Source organism: Ranitomeya variabilis, chromosome 4 (assembly GCF_051348905.1).
Source record: "Ranitomeya variabilis isolate aRanVar5 chromosome 4, aRanVar5.hap1, whole genome shotgun sequence".
Classification (NCBI taxonomy): domain Eukaryota; kingdom Metazoa; phylum Chordata; class Amphibia; order Anura; family Dendrobatidae; genus Ranitomeya; species Ranitomeya variabilis.
Genome location: NC_135235.1, coordinates 771,650,019 through 771,672,108, shown reverse-complemented (window position 1 = coordinate 771,672,108; position 22,090 = coordinate 771,650,019). Strand labels below are relative to the sequence as shown.

Genomic DNA, 22,090 nt, shown 5'->3' with positions numbered 1-22,090 from the left:
GTCTAGAGACCCGGATGTCGTCGACATTGGGTCTCCATGGCAGCGATCAGGACCACGCGTTATGCCACGGGGTCTAGGATCCAAAGGCAGAGGGGCTGTCAGTCCCTGTAGTGAGGGATCAGCAACCGGTCATGAGTCAATACAGATGCATATGTAATAAGAGCACCACATAAAGCCCCGCCTCAAAACCTGAGAATCTCAGCTGAAAACTACAAATTAAACAACAACCCCATTTTTACAATCTGACGTGTGTCACTTTATGTGGTGATAACTTTGGAATTATTCACAAAGGTTAATAGAAAACAAATGGATCTTACAAATTATTTTCCAGCTTCTCACAATACCCTACATACGACTGTACACTACTGTCTGGGCACATGGCAGTGTTCAGAAGGGAAGGAGCGCCTCAAGACTATCAAGGGATTCTAGAGAGAAATGTGCTGCCCAGTGTCAGAAATCTTGGTCTCAGTCGCAGATCATGGGTCTTGCAACAGGATAATGACCCAAAACACACAGCTAAAAACACCCAAGAATGGATAAGAGGGAAACATTGGACTATTCTGAAGTGGCCTTCTATGAGCCCTGACCTAAATCCTATTGAACATCTTTGGAAAGAGCTGAAACATGCCGTCTGGAAAAGGAAACCTTCAGGCACGAGACAACTGGAGCAGTTTGCTCCTGAGGAGTGGGACAAAATACCTGTCGAGAGGTGCAGGAGTCTCATTGACAGTTACAGGAATCGTTTGACTGCAGTGATTGCCTCAAAAGGTTGTGCAACAAAATAATAACCCTTTCACGCCAGAGCCTGATTTTACCTTCGTGACCGGGCCAGTTTTTTCAATTCTGACCAATGTCAGTTAATGAGGTCATAACTCTAAAATACTTCAACGAATCCTGGTGATTCTGAGATTATTTTTTTGTGACATATTGTACTTTATGATAGTGGTAAAATTTCTTTGATATAACTTGCGTTTATTTGTAAAAAAAAAAAAATGGAAATACAGTATATACCGAAAATTTGGCAATTTTCTAAATTTTCATTTTTATGCTCTTAAATCAGAGTCATATCGCACAAAATAGTTAAAGGGAAGGTGACCTAAGCCCACCGGCATCAGGGGCTTATCTACAGCATTCTGTAATGCATTCTGTAGTGCTGTAGATAAGCCCCCGATGTATCCTGAAAGATGAGAAAAAGAGGTTAGATTATACTCACCCAGGGGCGGTCCGGTCCGATGGGCGTCGCGGTCCGGGGCCTCCCATCTTCTTACGATGACGTCCTCTTCTTGCCTTAACGCTGCGGCCCCGGCGCAGGCGTTCTTTGTCTGCCCTGTTGAGGGCAGAGCAAAGTAGTGCGGTGCGCAGGCGCCGGGAAAGGTCAGAGAGGCCCGGCGACGCCCATCGGACCCGGAACGCACCCGCCCAGGTGAGTATAATCTAACCTCTTTTTATTCAGTCGCCATGACAGCACCACGAGAGAGGGGATCCACCCTTTAGGAACAGGAAACCTTCAGACATAAAAAGGTGGCACCTCTCCCCTCCGTCAGTTGGTTTACACAGCATGAGAGAATCTCCTAGGTTAGTAGCATATAAACATTAAAACATGGTACAATTCACCCAGTTGGTTTCCTGTCCCTGACAGGCGAACCTCTTCAGACAAGACCTCATGAAGAAGGTTGAAGATTAAAGAAGATTTCCCAGTCCTGGTGGTCCGATGCAGGTAGCAGGAGGGCCTCTACCTCGGACTAGCCAGGGCGCCGGAAGCACCACACAGCAGCGGGACTGCTTGTGTCAGGTGACAGCAGAGAGAAGCAGCCTTCAGAAACGGCTTGCTTCTGGGTGACCCTTTTTTGCTGCAGGTATGAGGTAAGTATAGGCTACCTGCTCTGGGGCTGTGTCTGCGCCTCGGGTCCGGTCGCATCCTACCTCTGCACCGGCCATGTGTCTTTGGGTTCGCCGCGCTTGCTGGGGGGGGCGTTCCGGGTGACGTCTCTGGCGCTTCCTAATGACGCGACCGGCGCGGTCCATTGGCACGGCTGGGCATGCGCGGTTGCCGCGCCGGCTGGGGCGGTTTATTTTCCTGCTTTTGTGGTGGGAGCGCCTGTAGCCGGAAGGGGCGTTCCCGAGCGGTGTCCCCGATGGCGTCTCCTGATCACGCAGCGGTGTAGTCCATTGGCGTGGCTGGGCATGCGCGGTGGCCGCGCCGGGCTGTCGGCGCTTTTTCCTTCATTGGAGCAGAGGCGGTGATGTGCCGGGGCCTGGGGTGGGGGCGCGGCTTTACGAGCGGGGGCCAATTAGAAGTGTACCGGGCAGGTCACGTGGATTTTCCTGCTGACCCCCATCCGGGGGTGGTACCATTGGGGCAGAATTTAAGGGCAATATGGTGGCCGCTGCATGTCTCTGAAACTTTTATCATAATGGAGTCGCCGGAGCAGGAAGCACCACAGATGCTGCAGAAGCCTCAGCCTCTTGAAGAGACCCGTGCCATCTCCCAGCGTCGATCTAGTGGCAGTAGTCGCGCTGGTGGAGTCAAAAATGTTCAAAAGTCAAGCAAGTCCTCAGGTCATAAGACTACTTTGGCCAGGAAGGACCCCCCATTATCTATGGTACCATTCACTACGCATCTGGGTAAGTGATCTACGTGAAAGTTCACCTAGTGATCCTATGTCCCTGTTTATGTCCTCCTTTATCCTTATTAGGGGAGAAAATGCACCGCCAAGTCCAAACACAGGGAATGTGGCGAGTGTGGGGATCTACTCCCGGATGCTTATGAGAAAAAGCCATGCAGACCTTGCATACAGCGCCTTATAGAGGAAGAAGCTCCCGACCTTACGTCTACCTTGAAGGATATGGTTAGACGAGAAGTTAGGGGTTCTATTAGGTCTCTTTCCCAAAAGACAGACTCAAAAAAAGGGAAGAAACTTAGATCCCCAGTTTCAGAAATTGAGTCAGACTCGGCTGATCTAACCTCAGACTCCTCTCCGTCTTCCTCTTCATCTATAGACGTTGAGTCAGGATATTCCTGTTTACCACTAGATAAAGTGAATCGGCTGGTTAAAGCGGTAAATAATACCATGGGGATTGAGGAACCTCAGTCCGAATGGTCTATGCAGGACATAATGTTTAAGGGGTTGGATAAAAAATCCTGTAGATCTTTCCCGGTGATTGATAAAATAAACGCTTTAATCACAAAGGAGTGGAAGAAACCTGAAAGGAAAGGTTCACTCCCACCGGCGTTCAAGAGAAGGTATCCTTTTGAGGAAGAGGCATCGTCCTCATGGGATAAAGCCCCGAAATTAGACGCAGCAGTTACCAAAGCTTGTAAAAAAGACCTCGCTACCATTCGAAGATTTGGGCAACTTAAAAGACCCGTTAGATAGGAAGGCTGACGTCTTTCTTAAAGGGGCCTGGGAAACAGCGGCAGGATCCCTGAGACCAGCAATTGCGGCCACTTGTACAGCTCGGTCACTAATGGTGTGGCTTGACCATCTAGAAGACCAACTTAAGTACAAAGTCCCTAGAAATGAAATCCTATCTTCCCTTCCTATAATTCAGGAGGCAGCGGCTTTTCTCTCCGACGCTTCGGCGGATTCGGTAAAATTAGCCGCTAGGTCTTCGGCTCTATCAAATGCAGCCCGCAGGGCTTTATGGATTAAATGTTGGCCGGGAGATTTACAGGCAAGGTCAAAATTGTGTGGCATTCCCTGTGAAGGGACACATTTGTTTGGGCCAGTACTGGACGAATTATTAGAGAAAGCCGGCGATAATAAAAAACGGTTCCCCTTCCTGGGAAGACCCCCATACAGATGGGAATACAACAGAGGATGGTACAGCCGCAGAAGATCAATTAGAGAAAGATCCAGACAGGACAGTAACAGGAAAAGAGGTAGAGGCTATATGTTTAACACCTCTCGGGACTATAAAAAGCCTCAATGACTGCTGGACCAAGTGGGGGGAAGACTTTCAGCCTTCTTTCCTGCCTGGTTGAAAATTTCTAATATCCCATGGATCCTCAGTGTTATTTTGACTGGTCTAAAGTTTGAGTTCCAGAACTTTCCCCAAAACAAATTTTGTTTAACTCCCATCCGTTCTTCTTCTACAGAACAGTTGGCACTGGAGTCAGAGGTCCGGGATCTACAGCAAAAGGGAGTGCTGATTAGAGTACCCAAAGTACAGGAAGGTAAGGGGTTCTATTCCCCTCTCTTTCTGGTTAAAAAAGCTGATGGATCCTTCCGTACCATCATTAATTTGAAAGGTCTGAATAAATTCCTGCTGGTTCCCTCCTTCAAAATGGAGTCGGTAAAAACGGCAATAAAGCTCTTGTTTAACAGCTGTTTCATGGTTGTCTTAGATTTAAAAGACGCCTATTATCATATCCCAACACACACAGACCACCAACAATTTCTCAAAGTGGCAGTTTCAATTAATGGCTCTATAGAGCTATACTTCCAATACCGAGTGCTTCCCTTTGGAGTCGCGGTCGCACCCCGGGTAATCACTAAAGTAATGGTGGAGGTCATGGCACACCTTCACGAGCAGGACGTCTTAATAATACCCTATCTGGATGACCTGTTGATTGTTGGTCTTTCGGAATCACACTGTACTGACCAATTGGGAAAAGTAACATCAGTATTGCAGGAATTGGGGTGGATCATTAATCTTAAAAAGTCCCGCTTACAACCCTCTAAAATACAGGAATTTTTGGGTCTGGTCATAGATTCTAGCATACAGGAATGTTGCCTTCCAGAGGCAAAAGTAAATAAAATTCATCAATTGGTGATTAAAATGGTCAAGAACTCATCAATCTCTCTGAGAAGAGCGATGTCTCTTTTAGGGTCCTTTACATCGTGTATCCCGGCGGTTCTCTGTGCCCAATGTCACACCAGGCCACTACAGTGGGACGTATTACGTAACACCTGTCGCTTATCAGGACACCTTGACAGTATATTTTCACTATCCGCTGAATCTATACAATCTTTGCATTGGTGGACACTCACAACAAATTTACGTAGAGGGGTTCCCTGGACAAACGACGTGTCACAAATAATAACTACAGATGCTAGACCCAGGGGATGGGGAGCGCACATGGGAGATAGTTGCATTCAAGGACTGTGGTTCCAAGCCGAACAGAACTTGACATCCAACTTAAAAGAGTTGTTAGCGGTGGAACGCGCCTTAAGTAATTTCCTCATACCACTTCAGGGTAGACATGTCAGAGTGCTCTCAGATAACCAAGTGACTGTAGCCTATATTAATCATCAAGGGGATACTCGGTCAAATTCATTAATGAATGTTGCGGATCATATTTTTCAGATGGCCGAAAAACATCTTCTGTCTCTTACAGCTCTCCACATAAAGGGGAAACTCAATGTCGTGGCCGACTATTTAAGCCACAACAAGCTCGGACAGGGAGATTGGACCTTGAATCAGACTATCTTCAATCAGATTGTACGCTTATGGGGGTGCCCAGACATAGACCTTTTCGCAAACAAGGAAAACAGGAAACTACACCGTTTCTGCTCCTTAAACCCCAGAGAAAACCCATACGCAGTGGACGCTCTCCTAATTTCATGGCACTTCAATCTCGCTTATGCCTTTTCCCCTCTAAATTTAATACCATTAGTTCTGAGGAAGATACGGGAAGACAAGGCCCGGGTAATCATGATAGCCCCGTTCTGGCCCAGAAGGTCATGGTTTCCTTGGCTGAGGAAGATGTCCATTTCTCAGCCTTGGATTCTCCCAGAAACATCGGATCTCCTCTCCCAGGGCCCAGTTCTCCATCCACGAGTCGCCAACTTACATCTAGCGGCGTGGAATTTGAGAGGTCACTGTTAAGGGCAAAGGCGTTTTCTCAAAACCTTGTAAACACGCTACTAAAAATTAGAAAACCATCCACAACAAATATCTATGTTAGAATTTGGAAAAAATTTTTGGAGGTTTCAGGGTCACATATTGGCCAAAAAATCTGAATTAAGAAAATTTTGGAATTCCAGCAAAAGGAGTTACAGATGGGACTGGCCACAAGCACTCTCAGAGTTCAAGTATCGGCTCTGGGGGCTCTGTATAATAGTAAATTAGCCAATAATCACTGGATATCTAGATTTTTCAAGGCTGCGTCTAGGTGCAGGCCACTAATTAAACAAAAATTGGTTCCGTGGGACCTAAATTTTGTGCTTTCCGCTCTAATGGAAGCACCATTTGAACCTATTGACACAGTTCCAATTAAAATCCTATCCTTCAAAACTGCCCTTTTAGTTGCGCTCACATCCGCAAGAAGGGTTAGTGACTTGCAAGCTCTATCTAGACAGCTTCTGTTGTGAATCTGCTTTTGGGCTCCTTCTGGTGGTGGCTGGTGGTACTGGTGACTTGGGTGTGTTTTCTGTCTCAGTTCACCTGTTTCCATCAGTAGTGGGGAGTTCCTATTTAAACCTGCTCTTCAGTCATTGCCTTGCCGGCCATCAATGTAACCAGAGCCTTTCTGTTGCATGTTCCTGCTCCTTGTCTACTGATCAGCTTAGTTGGACTCTTAGTCCTAAGTTTGTTTGCATTTTTGTTCCAGTTCTCAGTTATGTTATTCTCTGTAGCTGGAAGCTCTTGTGGGCTGAAATTACCACTCCGGTGTCATGAGTTGACACATGAGTCTTAAAGTAATTTCAGGATGGTATTTTAAAAGGGTTTTCAGCTGACCGTGAAGTTCCCTTTTGTATCTTTCTACTATCTAGTAAGCGGACCTCGCTTTGCTGAACCTACCTTCATACTGCGTATGTCTTTTCCTCTGAACTCACCGTCAATATATGTGGGGGGCTTCTGTTTCCTTTTCGGGGGAATTTCCCTAGAGGTAAGCCAGGTCTGTTTTTTCCTCTACTAGGGTTAGTTAGTTCTCCGGCTGGCGAGAGACGTCTAGGGATAAAACTTAGGCACGCCCCCCGGCCACTATTAGTTGTGTGGTAGGTTTAGCTCACGGTCAGCTTGAGATTCCATCACCCAAGAGCTCGTCCGTTATTTATGTTTTCTGACGTTCCCCTGCCATTGGGAACCATGACAAGCTTCCATACATGCAGTTTAGAGAAGATAGAGTTATCTTAAAACCTGATCCTCTTTACCTTCTGAAAGTAGCTTCAAAATTCCATAAATTACAGGAAGTTGTTTTACCTTCGTTTTGTTCTAACCCCACTAATGATAAGGAACGAAAATTCCATTCGTTAGATGTAAGAAAATGTCTTCTTAAATATATTTCGGCTACTAATTCTTGGAAAAAAAGATAATTCCCTATTTGTATCCTTCCAGGGAGTTAGAAAGGGACTTAGGGTGTCTAAAAACACGTTAGCTAGATGGATCAGGGAGGCAATTTCTCTGGCTTATTCAGCAGGTGGTGTGCAAATCCCGGAGGGTATAAAAGCTCACTCCACTTGGGCCATGGCTACTTCCTGGGCAGAAAGATCGGAGGTATCGATTGAAGACATTTGTAAGGCGGCCACATGGTCTTCTCCATCTACTTTTCTTAAGCGCTATAGACTAGATTTGGGTACCTCCTCAGATCTCACATTCGGGAGGAGGGTGCTTGAAGCAGTTGTCCCTACCTAGTCTCTTTTACTTCTCTGAAAGTCTCTCGTGGTGCTGTCATGGCGACTGAATAAATACGCAAGCTACTTACGGGTAGCGGTGTTTTTCAGGAGCCTATGACAGCACCCTTATATTCCCTACCCTCTCTTCTTGTATGGGTCAGCACCTTCTTTCCATTAGGTCCTAAGTTTATTCACTGGGTGAATTGTACCATGTTTTAATGTTTATATGCTACTAACCTAGGAGATTCTCTCATGCTGTGTAAACCAACTGACGGAGGGGAGATGTGCCGCCCTTTTATGTCTGAAGGTTTCCTGTCCCTGAAGGGTGGATCCCCTCTCTCATGGTGCTGTCATGGGCTCCTGAAAAACACCGCTACCAGTAAGTAGCTTACGTATTTCTCATCTTTCAGGATACATCGGGGGCTTATCTACAGCATTACAGAATGCATTACAGAATGCTGGAGATAAGCCCCTGGTGCCGGTGGGCTTAGCTCACCTTCGATTTTGGGGGTGACAGGTTGCCTTTAATAAATAACATTTCCCAAATGTCTACTTTACATCGGCACAATTTTGGAAACAATTTTTTTTTTGTTAGGAAGTTATAAGGGTTAAATTTGACCAGTGATTTCACACTTTTACTTTGACAAAACCATTTTGTTTAGGGACCACATCACATTTGAAGTGAGTTTGGGGGGCCAATATGACAGAAATACCCAAATGTGACACCATTCTAAAAACTGGACCCCTCAAGGTGCTCAAAACCACATACAAGAAGCTTATTAACCCTTCAGGTGCTTCACAGGAATGAATGGAATGGGGAAGGAAAAAATAAACATTTACTTTTCTTTCACAAAAATTTTCCTTTAGACCTTTTTTTTTACTTTCACAAGGGTAACCGGAGAAAATGGTCTACATACATTTTGTTTTGCAATTTCTTCTGAGCATGCTGATACCCCATATGTGGGGGAAATCTACTGTTTGGGTGAACGACAGAGCTCAGAAGGGAAGGAGCGGCATCTGATGATTTGAATGTAAAATATGCTGGAATAATTAGCAGTTGACATGTCACATTTGCAGAGCCCCTGATGTTCCTAAACAGTGGAAATACCCCACAATTGACACCATTTTGGAAACTATACCCTTTTGGGAACTTATCTGAATGTGTATTGAGCACCTTGAACCCACAAATGCTCCACAGAAATTTATAATGTAGAGCCGTGGAAATAAAAAATAAAATACGTTTTTCACAAATAAATCTTTTTAGCTCCATATTTTGCATTATCGTAAGGGTAATAGGAAAAATTGCTCCATGCAATTTGTTGTGCAATTTCTCCTGAGCACGCCAATACCCCGTATGTGGGGGAATACTACTGTTTGGGTGCATGGCAGGGCTTGGAAGGGAAGGAGCGCCATATTGGAGAGCAGATTTTGCTGGAATTGTTTGTGGGTGACATGTCACGTGGTCAGAGCCCCTGACGTGTCCAAATAGTGGAATGTTGTGAATTCCGTTCTTGGGCTCCCTCCGGTGGTTGTAAATGGCACTTTTGTGAATTCTGCCCTTGGGCTCCCTCCGGTGGTTTTAAGTGGAACTGCTGCTCCTTGGATTTAGCATTAGCAGCTGCTTCCACTTATTGTCTCTCCTGGCTCTGCTATTTAGCCTGGCTCTAGTCTTCAGCCAGTGCCAGCTGTCAATGTTTCTTGGTTGGATTCAGATCTCTCCTTGGATTTCTCTGATAGTCGGTCCAGTTCAGCAAAGATAAGTCCTTGCTTGTTCATTTGTTGTCCACTTGATGTGGACTTAATCGTTCAGCTGATTTTATGTTTTCTCTAGTCCAGCTTGTCAGTATGATATATTCAGCTTAGCTGGAAGCTCTGGGGAAGCAGATTTGCCCTCCACACCGTTAGTCAGGTGTGGAGATTTTTTGTAAACTCTGTGTGGATTTTTTTAGCTTTTAATACTGACCGCACAGTATTCTTTCCTGTTCTGTCTATCTAGTTAGAAGTGACCTCCCTTTGCTAAATCCTGGTTTCATTCTGTGTATGTCATTTCCCTCTCCACTCACAGTCAATATTTGTGGGGGGCTATCTATTCTTTGGGGATTTTCTCTGAGACAAGATAGCTTTCTGTTTCCATCTTTAGGGGTAGTTAGTTCTCCGGCTGTGACGAGGTGTCTAGGGAGTGACAGGAACATCCCACGGCTACTTCTATTGTTTGTGCCGAGACCCCTAATTTTGCCACAAAAAACTGGGAAAACTTAATGACTCGAGTATAAGCCTAGGGTGGGAAATGCAGCAGCTACCGGTAAATGTCAAAAATAAAAATAGATACCAATAAACGTAAAATTATTTGAGACATCAGTAGGTTAAGTGTTTTTGAATATCCATATTGAATCAGGAGCCCCATATAATGCTCCATGCAGTTTATGATGGGAGGAAAAAAAAAAAAAAAGCCTTGGCTTTGAGAAAGATCCTCGTATCGAAACGCGTCGCCATTTGCTCCTCGCATTTGGGGATGCACACCGGAGGGAGCACAATCATCTGTCTGTATTTTTTAATGTTGGACTTTATTAAATTTTGAAATTTTATGGAGCTGGAACTCACATTCCTTTTTTCCTTGGATTCAACCCGGTTTCCTGCTACGGAGTTCCGTGCACCTGTGTTCTACAACGGTGAGCTGGCTGATTATCTTTTTGTACCAAGTTTATGATGGGCCCCATAAGATGCTCCATACAAAATACGCCCCATGTAATGCTCCATATAAAAAATTTGCCCCATATAATGCTGCACAAAGGTTAATAATGGCCCCATAAGATGCTCCATACATTATGCCCCATAAGTGCTCCATAGATTATGCCCCATAAGATTCTCCATAGATTATGCCCCATAAGTGCTCCATAGATTATGCCTCATAAGATGCTCCATAGAGTATGGCCCCATAAGATGCTCCATAGATTATTCCCCATAAGTGCTCCATAGATTATGCCCCATAAGATTCTCCATAGATTATGCCCCATAAGATGCTCCATACAGTATGGCCCCATAAAATGCTTCATAGATTATGCCTCATAAGATGCTCCATACAGTATGGCCTTATAAAATGCTTCATAGATTATTCCCCATAAGTGCTCCAAAGATTATGCCCAAAATGCTGCAATTAAAATAAAACAATCACATACTCACCTCTTGTCGCTCAAGCCCCCGGCACTTGCGATATTCACCTTCCTCGTTCCACCGCTGCGCGCCGCTCTGTCTTCCGGCTCTCTGACTGTTCATATTCATTACTTTAATGAGTGGTACCACGTGACCGCTGAACACAGGAAGCTCTGCCCGGAGACCATCGGAGATGCAGGGACCGCGCCAGGAGCAGGTGAGTATGTAACAGCCGCAGCTCCCCTCCCCCGCCGGCAATGACTCGAGTATAAGCCAAGAGGGGCACTTTCAGCCTAAAAAAAATGGGCTGAAAATCTCTGCTTATACTCGAGTATAGACGGTAATTCTTTTTTACACATTTTCAAATTTTTAAAGCTTCTTTATTTCCATCAAAGTATAACATTTTTCGATACTTGTGGGTGTCAACAATTTGTTATACTCATGTGTAATTAATCGCCAATAAGAAAACGATTAAAACAAATGTGATCTCTGCATTTTCTGTAAAATTAAGAGATTTCTAAACACTGGGGTATAGCAAACCCCACATCACCAGTTGTGTGACCAAAACCCCACCTCACCAGTTGAGGGTTAAGAATTTCAATGACCTTTTCTTGATAATCAAGGAAAGTATCTGCATTTCCGGCTTCTTTGTATAACACAAAAGAATTATATGTTTCTACCTGAAACAAACAAATGACTAACTTTTTATAGCAGGTATTGTTATGATCCTAGTGATAGAGGATCTCAGGAGTTCCAGCTAAGTCTGCAAAAACAAAAACCAGCTCTTAGGGAGGTGGTAACTAGGCTGACCGCATACCTGATCCTGACACACAACTAACAGTAGCCGGTGAACGTGCCTACATTGGTTCTAGACGTCTCGAGCCAGCCGGAGAGCTAACTACCCCTTTCAGAGAAAATAAGACCTCACTTGCCTCAAGGGAAAGGTACCCCAAAGATATAGAAAAGCCCCCAACAAATAATAACGGTGAGGTAAGAAGAAAACACAAACGTAGAGATGAACTAGATTTAGCAAAGAGAGGCCCACTAATATTAATAGCAGAAAATAGAAAGTGGACTTATGCGGTCAGCAAAAACCCTGCAAAAACATCCACGCTGAATATTCGAGAACCCCCGCACCGACTAACGGTGTGGGGGGAGAATATCAGCCCCCTAGAGCTTCCAGCAAGTTAGGAAATCACATTTTGAACTAGCTGGACAAAAATAAGAACAATGCAAATAATCAAAAAATATACAAGCAGAACTTAGCTTTTCTTGCTAGAAACAGATGGCAAGGAATCAGGAGAAGACAGACTTGGACTGATTACATCGATACCAGGCACAAGACTGAGTTTCCAGGAGAACTAAATAGGAACCACCCATAGCCTAACGAAACAGGTGAGTGCCAGCCTGAGGAAAGACAATGCTCATACCATACCGCTTGTGACCACAAGAGGGAGCCCAGAAATATAGTTCACAACAAGGTATATAATTTTCTTGGTACCTGGTATGGCTGTAGAACCTGGTCTGCAAGGTCCACAACCCCTATATATTTGTTGTAGTCAAAGACAGACACAGGTTTTGGAGTAGTAGATCCCTGTTGGTTGGTCTGCAGTGGCCCTTGTGGTATCTGTGTGGATCAAGCTCAGGATAAAAATATATTTTTTATCCTTATACTTAAGGGCACACAGCTTTCCATTGTGTAAAGCCCCTGACTGCCCCTTTCAGATATTTTTGTTGACCAATGATTGCGGAAACGCCTGACGGTTTTTGCGAATGGTCCCACAAGCCCCCATGTTATGTTCAACCAGACTTTTAAATAGGGGTATGCTGGTGTAGTAGTTGTCAAAATACAGACTGTAGCCTTTTTGTAAAAATGGAGTTATCAGCTCCCAAGCGATTTTTCCATATGTCCCCAGATAAGTAGGGCATCCTGGTGGGTTTAGTTGGCTATCTTTCTCTCATAAATGCGAAAAGCTGATGTGTATCCGGTTGAACTCTCGCACATTTTCTAGAGCTTTATTCTGAGCCTTGCCCTATTAGAAGGAATAAATTGCTTGAGGTGCAGTCTCCTTTGAATTTTACAAGGGACTCATCAATGGAAATGTTTTCTGTTGGGGTGTAGAGCTTTAAGAATGTTTCTGTCAAGTCTTCGATGATGGGTCTGATTTTGAATAGTATGTCATGTTCTGGGGCATTTCTGGGCAGGCATTGACTATTGTCGTTAAAATGCCAAAATCTTATGAGCATTTCATAATGAGTCTTAGGAAGAACGGCAGAAAACATTGGGGTGGCTTGAACAGGGCGGTTGGACCAATAGGACCTAATGATCATTTTTTTTAACAAGCCCCATAGCGAATGTAAGTCCTAAATATTTTTTCATTTCTAGGACATTAGTTGGTGTCCATAAATTTGACCTAGCATGATAGGATCGTGGATTTTGGCTGTTGAAATTTGTTTGTAGGACAATATAATCTAGCAAGCTATCTGCCATAAACAGATTAAAAAATGTATAGGTCCAAAATTTTCCACCTCCACATTTATATCAGGAATGGCATTAAAATTAGGGATGAATGGAGTAGTCGAATCCGAAGCCTCCCATCTGGGAAATGCTACATCAAGAGGCAAAGTCCCTTGGACATTGGTGTGCGCCAATTCACGAGCACTAGGGACAGCACTAGTACTGGGCATTGTTCCCTGAGTTAGAGACATTTCTCCAGAAGCGCTATTCGTCCTTCTTGTTGTACTGGTCCTTGTGTGTGAGGATGGACCAGAATCACTGCTCATATCTGAGCTATCACCGTCGCTGCTACTAAAACCCTCGAAATCCACATCGCCATCTGACACTGCACTTTCTTCACTGTCAGGACATAAAAGTGCATAAGCCTCCTCTGCACTATAATACTGACGGCCATTTTATTCATTTTTATTTTTTATGGAAATTGAAAACTCTGATGTGACGTGACCAAATTATTGGGGAGACAATTGAAAAAAGACTAATTCTTTAGCCTAAACCTAACTTTAGAACAAACCCTAACCTTAACTTTAGCCTAAAAGTAACCCTAACAGTAACCCTATCTTTAGCCCCAACACTAACCTTACCGATAGCACTAACCCTAACCTGTCTTATCTGTTTTTTTTACTTTATAACAAGATCGCTGACTGACACAGCTGTTGTCAGCAGCACTTGTAACACTGTTTCTCCTCTAATCTCTCACTGACAGGAGATCTGAGGAGAAACAGCGTTTTTATGAGGCAGATCGCCCGGGGAAAGTTCATTGCTGCAACCAACCTCACTTCCGGTATTTTTCCCTCCTCATTTAAGCATGCCATCCCCTCGACCAAAATTGTGCCGCTAATTATAGACCTGTCTCTAATCTTCCCTTCATCTCTAAACTCCTCGAATGCCTGGTCCACTCCCGTCTTACCCGCTATCTCTCAGATAACTCTCTTCTCGACCCTCTTCAATCTGGCTTCCGCTCTTTACACTCTACTGAAACTGCCCTCACTAAAGTCTCTAATGACCTACTAACAGCTAAATCTAATGGTCACTACTCCATGCTAATTCTCTTGGATCTCTCCGCAGCATTCGATACTGTGGATCATCAGCTCCTCCTCAATATGCTCCGCTCCATCGGCCTCAAGGACACCGTTCTCTCCTGGTTCTCCTCCTATCTCTCTGACCGCTCCTTCACTGTATGTTTTGCTGGTTCTGCCTCCTCTTACCTTCCCCTTACTGTTGGGGTCCCTCAAGGATCAGTCCTAGGCCCCCTCCTCTTATCTTTGTATACTTCCCCTATTGGACAAACAATCAGTAGATTTGGTTTCCAGTACCATCTCTATGCTGACGACACCCAATTATACACCTCTTCTGTTATCACGCAGACCTTTTTAGAAAACACCAGTGATTGTCTTACCGCTGTCTCTAACATCATGTCCTCCTTCTATCTGAAACTGAACCTGTCAAAAACTGAACTCCTCGTGTTCTCTCCCACTACTAACCTACCTTTGCCTGACATTGCTATCTCCGTGTGCGGTTTCACCCTTACTCCAAAGCAACATGCCCGCTGCCTTGGGGTCATCCTTCATTCCGAGCTTTCATTCACCCCCCACATCCGAACCCTGGCTCGCTCTTCTTATCTGCATCTCAAAAACATTTCTAGAATTCGCCATTTTCTTACTTTTGACTCTGCAAAAACTCTTACTGTCTCACTTATTCATTCTCGTCTGGACTATTGTAACTCTCTACTAATCGGCCTCCCTCTTACCAAACTCTCCCGCTCCAATCTGTCCTGAATGCTGCAGCCAGGATCATATTCCTCACCAACCGTTACACCGATGCCTCTACCCTGTGCCAGTCATTACACTGGCTACCCATCCACTCCAGAATCCAGTACAAAACTACTACCCTCATCCACAAAGCACTCCATGGCTCAGCACCACCCTACATCTCATCTCTGGTCTCAGTCTACCACCCTACCCGTGCCCTCCGCTCCGCTAATGACCTCAGGTTAGCATCCTCAATAATCAGAACCTCCCACTCCCGTCTCCAAGACTTTACACGTGCTGCGCTGATTCTTTGGCATGCACTACGTAGGTTAATACGATTAATCCCCAATCCCCACAGTTTTAAGCGTGCCCTAAAAACTCATTTGTTCAGACTGGCCTACCACCTCAATGCATTAACTTAACTATCCCTGTGTGGCCTATAAAAAAAAAAAAAAAAAACATAATCAGGTTCCTCGCTTCATGTTCTCATACACTTTATGCAGTTAATAGCCCTCTGTGTCTGTACTGTTACATACTTAGGCTGTTAACTGGTTCATGCAGCTTTACATGAACACCCGAGCCTTAAGGTACCTTCACACGAAGCGACGCTGCAGCGATAGCGACAACGATGCTGATCGCTGCAGCGTCGCTGTTTGATCGCTGGAGAGCTGTCACACAGACCGCTCTCCAGCGACCAACGATGCCGAGGTCCCCGGGTAACCAGGGTAAACATCGGGTTGCTAAGCGCAGGGCCGCGCTTAGTAACCCGATGTTTACCCTGGTTACCAGCGTAAAAGTAAAAAAAACAAACAGTACATACTCACCAGCGCGTCCCCCAGCGTCTGCTTCCTGACACTGACTGAGCTCCGGCCCTAACAGCACAGCGGTGACGTCACCGCTGTGCTTTCACTTTCACTTTAGGGCCGGCGCTCAGTAAGTGTCAGGAAGCAGACGCTGGGGGACGCGCAGGTGAGTATGTACTGTTTGTTTTTTTAACTTTTACGCTGGTAACCAGGGTAAACATCGGGTTACTAAGCGCGGCCCTGCGCTTAGTAACCCGATGTTTACCCTGGTTACCAGTGTAAAATATCGATGGTATCGTTGCTTTTGCTTTCAAACACAACGATACACAGCGATCGGACGACCAAATAAAGTTCTGAACTTTATTCAGCGACCAGCGACATCACAGCAGGATCCTGATCGCTGCTGCGTGTCAAACGAAACGATATCGCTAGCGAGGACGCTGCAACGTCACGGATCGCTAGCGATATCGTTTCAAAGTTGTTTCGTGTGAAGGTACCTTTACACTATGGCTGGTCCAAATAACTAAAGCAATTGTTACCATCCACCTCTCGTGTCTCCCCTTTTCCTCATAGTCTGTAAGCTTGCGAGCAGGGCCCTCATTCCTACTCGTATCTGTTTTGAACTGTGATTTCTGTTATGCTGTTATGTCTATTGTCTGTACAAGTCCCCTCTATAAGTTGTAAAGCGCTGCGGAATATGTTGGCGCTATATAAATAAAAATTATTATTATTATTATTAACTGTCCTAGTCATTTGTCTCATTGGCTGGTGTGATGCTGATGTCATCAGGACCTGAACCAGTCAGGTCTCGATGAGGTCGGGGGTCACAGTAAGCATTGTGCGCTGTAATCCCCTCATTATAAGGTATGTGGAGGTCCCGATGAGCACAAAACCTCCGACCATAGAAAAATGTTGGTGCTGCACAAAGCCCTGCTAGCGCTGATGTTTATCTACCGTTGGCGGTCACGAAGCGCTTGAGTTAAGGGTACCATCATTTCTGTCCAGGCCTATTTCATGAGTTGTAGTTTTTTTTTTAATTTTGTGGAAGAATGGTTGAAAAGCAATGTCTGACTTTCATTTGTTCATTTTCATAGATTTTTTATTCATTATTACTTTTGTCAGATTCAAGTTATTTCTGTGACCATTGTGGGATTTTCTGTCATTAAACGAGGGGGACCAACAATTTAGACCAAGTGTGTAGAGGAATGAATATTTTGACTCCTCAACCACTTTCTGGAAATTAGCACGAAGTGGATGTTGGAGAGTGAAACTTACACATTTGCCATTTTGTTACCCAGTACATAGTGCCCAGATTGTGCTCTAGGAGACACACACCACAAATTAAATGGATTCTTATCACTATAATATTGCTAAATACAGGGATCCTAAATGTTGTTTCAGCACACTGCAAGACTCAAAAGTGAGAGGGGATTTTGCTGGATTGGATAAAAGAAACGCTGTTGCTTTTCAACAGTCTTTGAGCCACTAATAGTGTGAGAACCTCTGTTTTTCCATTGACAGATGATGGACCTGAGTGGGGACTTGTTTTTTTGTGAGATGAGAATTTGTATTATTTTCTCCTACATAACATTGATTTGTTTGTTTTTTATTTGATATTTGGGGGGCAGAATGAACAAACAGTTGAACACCACACACTACTGGTTCATCCAACAAGGTTTTCTACTAGACTGTGAACTGTCATTGTCTTGGTAAATAATTAAAGTTTTTTACATAGCTTGCCATTTTTATGGACAGTTTAAGTAGAAATGTTCAAAAATATAAAACTCTAGGATATTTTATAAAAAAAAATGTTTTTTTTTATCTTAGCAGATGACTGTACCAGAAGATCAGAGGGACAGCTGACATCGTCAATGTTTAAATCTGATGATTTTGAGATCCTACAAGATACAACTGAAGTGATTGCTGTTACTCCAGATTTATTATCATACATTCACAGCAAAGATCTTTCATCTGATCCTATGAAACAGGTCCCGTCTTCTGATTCATTACTGACTACTAAGGAAAATCAAAGTCACAAAAGAGGCATTAAAAAACAAACTGCGTCTAAAGCAATGAAGTCATTTTCATGTTCAGAATGTGGGAAATGTTTTACCCTCAAAGTGAATCTTGTTAGACACCAAAGAATCCACACAGGGGAGAAGCCTTTTTCCTGTTCTGAATGTGGGAAATGTTTTGCACGTAAATCACTGCTTGTTACTCACCATAGAACTCACACAGGGGAGAAGCCTTTTTCCTGTTCTGAATGTGGGAAATGTTTTAACCAGAAAGGGAATTTTGTTAGTCACCAGAGAACTCACACAGGCGAGAAGCCTTTTTCCTGTTCAGAATGTGGGAAATGTTTTAACCTGAAAGCGAATCTTGTTAGACATCAGAGCAATCACACAGGGGAGAATCCTTTTTCCTGTTCAGAATGTGGGAAATGTTTTAACCATAAAGGGAATCTTGTTAGTCACCAGAGAACTCACACAGGGGAGAAGCCTTTTTCCTGTTCAGAATGTGGGAAATATTTTAACCAGAAAGGGAATCTTGTTAGTCACTGGAGAACTCACACAGGGGAGAAGCCTTTTTCCTGTTCAGAAATGTGAGAAATGTTTTACCTACAAAGGGCATCTTGTTAGTCACCAGAGAGCTCACACAGGGGAGAAGCCTTTTTCCTGCTCAGAATGTGGGAAATGTTTTAACCAGAAAGGGAATCTTGTTAGTCACCAGAGAACTCACACAGGCGAGAAGCCTTTTTCCTGTTCAGAATGTGGGAATGTTTTAACCTGAAAGCGAATCTTGTTAGACATCAGAGCAATCACACAGGGGAGAATCCTTTTTCCTGTTCAGAATGTGGGAAATGTTTTAACCATAAAGGGAATCTTGTTAGTCACCAGAGAACTCACACAGGGGAGAAGCCTTTTTCCTGTTCAGAATGTGGGAAATATTTTAACCAGAAAGGGAATCTTGTTAGTCACTGGAGAACTCACACAGGGGAGAAGCCTTTTTCCTGTTCAGAAATGTGAGAAATGTTTTACCTACAAAGGGCATCTTGTTAGTCACCAGAGAGCTCACACAGGGGAGAAGCCTTTTTCCTGCTCAGAATGTGGGAAATGTTTTAACCAGAAAGGGAATCTTGTTAGTCACCAGAGAACTCACACAGGCGAGAAGCCTTTTTCCTGTTCAGAATGTGGGAAATGTTTTAACCTGAAAGCGAATCTTGTTAGACATCAGAGCAATCACACAGGGGAGAATCCTTTTTCCTGTTCAGAATGTGGGAAATGTTTTAACCATAAAGGGAATCTTGTTAGTCACCAGAGAACTCACACAGGGGAGAAGCCTTTTTCCTGTTCAGAATGTGGGAAATATTTTAACCAGAAAGGGAATCTTGTTAGTCACTGGAGAACTCACACAGGGGAGAAGCCTTTTTCCTGTTCAGAAATGTGAGAAATGTTTTACCTACAAAGGGCATCTTGTTAGTCACCAGAGAGCTCACACAGGGGAGAAGCCTTTTTCCTGCTCAGAATGTGGGAAATGTTTTAAAAGGAAAGTACTTCTTGTTAGACATCAGAGCAGTCACACAGAGGGGAAGCCTTTTTCATTTTGTTAATGTGGAAAATATTTTACTTGGAAATCAATTGTTAATAAACATCAGATATGTCACATAGGGAATAAGCCTTTTTATGTTCATAATGTTGGAATTGTTTTAACCGAAATTGAAACTTCTGAAATGCGTTGTCTTTTGTCATTCCTCATGTTTGCTGAAGAAAAGGATAAAACTAAACTTTATTAATTCCAAATGTGAAACTATACTGAAAATTCACCCCCTGAAGGTTAGTCAGTAGGTGACTAATAGAAAAAGCATGTATATAGGTTGAGTTGATGTATATGCAGCGCCCCAGGGTCCTGGTCGTTGCAGTACTGATGCTCCGCTGCTAAGGGGAGTGATGGTACGTCTCATGGCACTGAAGGAGTTCATCTGACCAGGTATCACAGACACCAATACACTTCATAGTCCAGGGGGAGCAAAGGGCGCTATGTATTAGGCCACTCCTCACAATCTGGTAAAACTGGGGCTTAGATAGAAAGTTAGAACAGAAAGCTGACTGGGTTGGAACCACGCAACATCCTGTGGCAGAGGGTGTTGCGGGGGAAGATTCAGGGAGGTCCCTGTCAGGGGTGGGATCCTGACAGAGGCCTTGCGAACAGGAAAGAACGTTAAGGAACCGCGCCTGCACTACATCACGGCGGTATCTCAAGAAAGGACAAGAAGCGAGGTTTATTGCGGAGAGTGAGAAACGAGATCGAAGCAACAAGGAGATAAAAGCCAGTAGGAGTCATGCTGTAAGATCGAGGCAACATCCTACTGAGGCGCGTAGCCGGTGGCTGGAAACGCCGAGGAAGTATTAGGCTCCAAGCAATACTTCAAACCAATGGCAGGACAGTTAATTATAGGTTGGCTGTCTCACCTAAATCACCTAGGCAGACATAGGGGGCAACTGTGGGAGAGGGGCGACACTAGGGTCCTGGAAGAACTCCAGGCCTACCCGTCATACGGGTGCGTCCTATCCAAATCATCTGGGGGACGGAGAAGAACATCAGAATAGACAGAAGTTGTGAGAAATAACATCAGAAACAGAGACACAACAGTTGTGAGGACTATCCCGTGGTGCTCAGCAGGGAAGTACTACAACACACAGGCACTAGAAGGAAGGCACAGATTTCCACCTGCAAAGGGAACTCTGGAGGTGCCATCAGACCGGCCGGTTTCAGACAGCCTGGTTGTCCGTACTCTGGATTGAGGACCTTGAAGCCTTCAGTAAAGAGGTAAAGAGACTGCAACCCTGTGTCCTCGTTATTCCTTGCGATCTGCACCGCACACCACCACCTACACCTTTCACTGGACGCCCCTTAGCAGGGTCACGGACCGGGTCTAGCCACCGTGACAACCCCAGAACCGAGACAGAAGCCCGGTATCGAGTACCCCGCGGCCCTGCATCTGGGGGCGCTCCATATACACACTCACTCTCCAAGCCTCTCATTTCATTTTTTCTCACCAAAGGCAACTAATCTGTAGACTATTTAATATTGACCTATGTCCAAGCAAGTCCCTGTCTCCCCCCGTCCCGTCCCTGTCTCCCCCATCCCCGTCCCCCCCCGTCCTGTCCCTGTCTCCCCGTCCCGTCCCTGTCTCCCCGTCCCTGTCTTCCCTGTCCCTTTCTCCCACCGTCCCGTCCCTGTCTCGTCCCATCCCTGCCTCCCCCCATCCCTGTCTCCCCCGTCCCTGTCTCCCCCTCGTCCTGTCCCTGTCTCCCCCTCGTCCCATCCCGTCCTTGTCCCGTCCCTGCCTTCCCCCATCCCTGTCTCCCCCCGTCCCGTCCATCTCCCCGTCCCTGTCTCCCCCGTCCCTGTCTCCCCCGTCCCTGTATCCCCGTCCCTGTCTCCCGTTCCATCCCTGTCTCCCCGTCCCTGTACCCCCCGTCCCGTCCCTGTCCCTGTGCCCCCCTTCCCGTCCCTGTCTCCCCCCTCCCCCCGTCTCATCCATTCCCGCTTTCACATTCCCCCCGGAATTTTGTGTTAAGCACCGCAATACAACTTTTGCAGCTAAAGCACAGGGGACTTTGGTAGAAAATGTGTTTTGCTTTTTTGTCATTATTCTCTAATGTTTTTAATGTTTAATTCATTGTTTTGATTTCTAAAACTCTTTATTATTCATTTGTATGTATGCATATTTATATATATAATTGTCTAAGGGGTACTTCCGTCTGTCTGTCTTGGAAATCCCGCGTCGCTGATTGGTCTCGTCAGCTGGATGTCCTGGCTGCCGCGACCAATCAGCGACGGGCACAGTCAGCCCGAGAATTAGTCCCTCCCTACTTCAGTCCAGTCAGTGCCCGGCGCCCGCTCCATACTCTCCTGCCGTCAGTGCCCACTCCATACTCCCGTCCAGTCACCGTTCACACAGGGTTAATGCCAGTGTTAACGGACAGCGTTATGCCGTGGGTAACGCACTCCGTTAACGCCGCTACTAACCCTGTGTGACCAACTTTTTACTATTGATGCTGCCTATGCAGCATCAATAGTAAAAAGATGTAATGTTAAAAATAATAAAAAACAAAAAACCTGCTTTTCCCATTTTTCGTCGTCTGCCACCAGCTTCCGTTCCCAGAGATGCATTGTGACATTACCCAGAAGACTTAGCGGTCTCGTGAGACCGCTAGGTCATCTGGGTAATTTTGCAATGCATCCTGGGAATGGAAGATGGCAGCAGCCGCGCGCGCATCGGCACAGCTTCGCTGGATCCCGGCG

At 45.0% G+C, this 22,090-nt stretch overlaps 1 protein-coding gene across 1 annotated transcript in view; it reads left to right on the top strand.

Moving 5' to 3' along the window:
• LOC143768300 (uncharacterized) overlaps positions 1 to 22,090 on the top strand; it is a 401,106-nt gene that overhangs the window by 1,089 nt on the left and 377,927 nt on the right. The window lies entirely within an intron of this gene.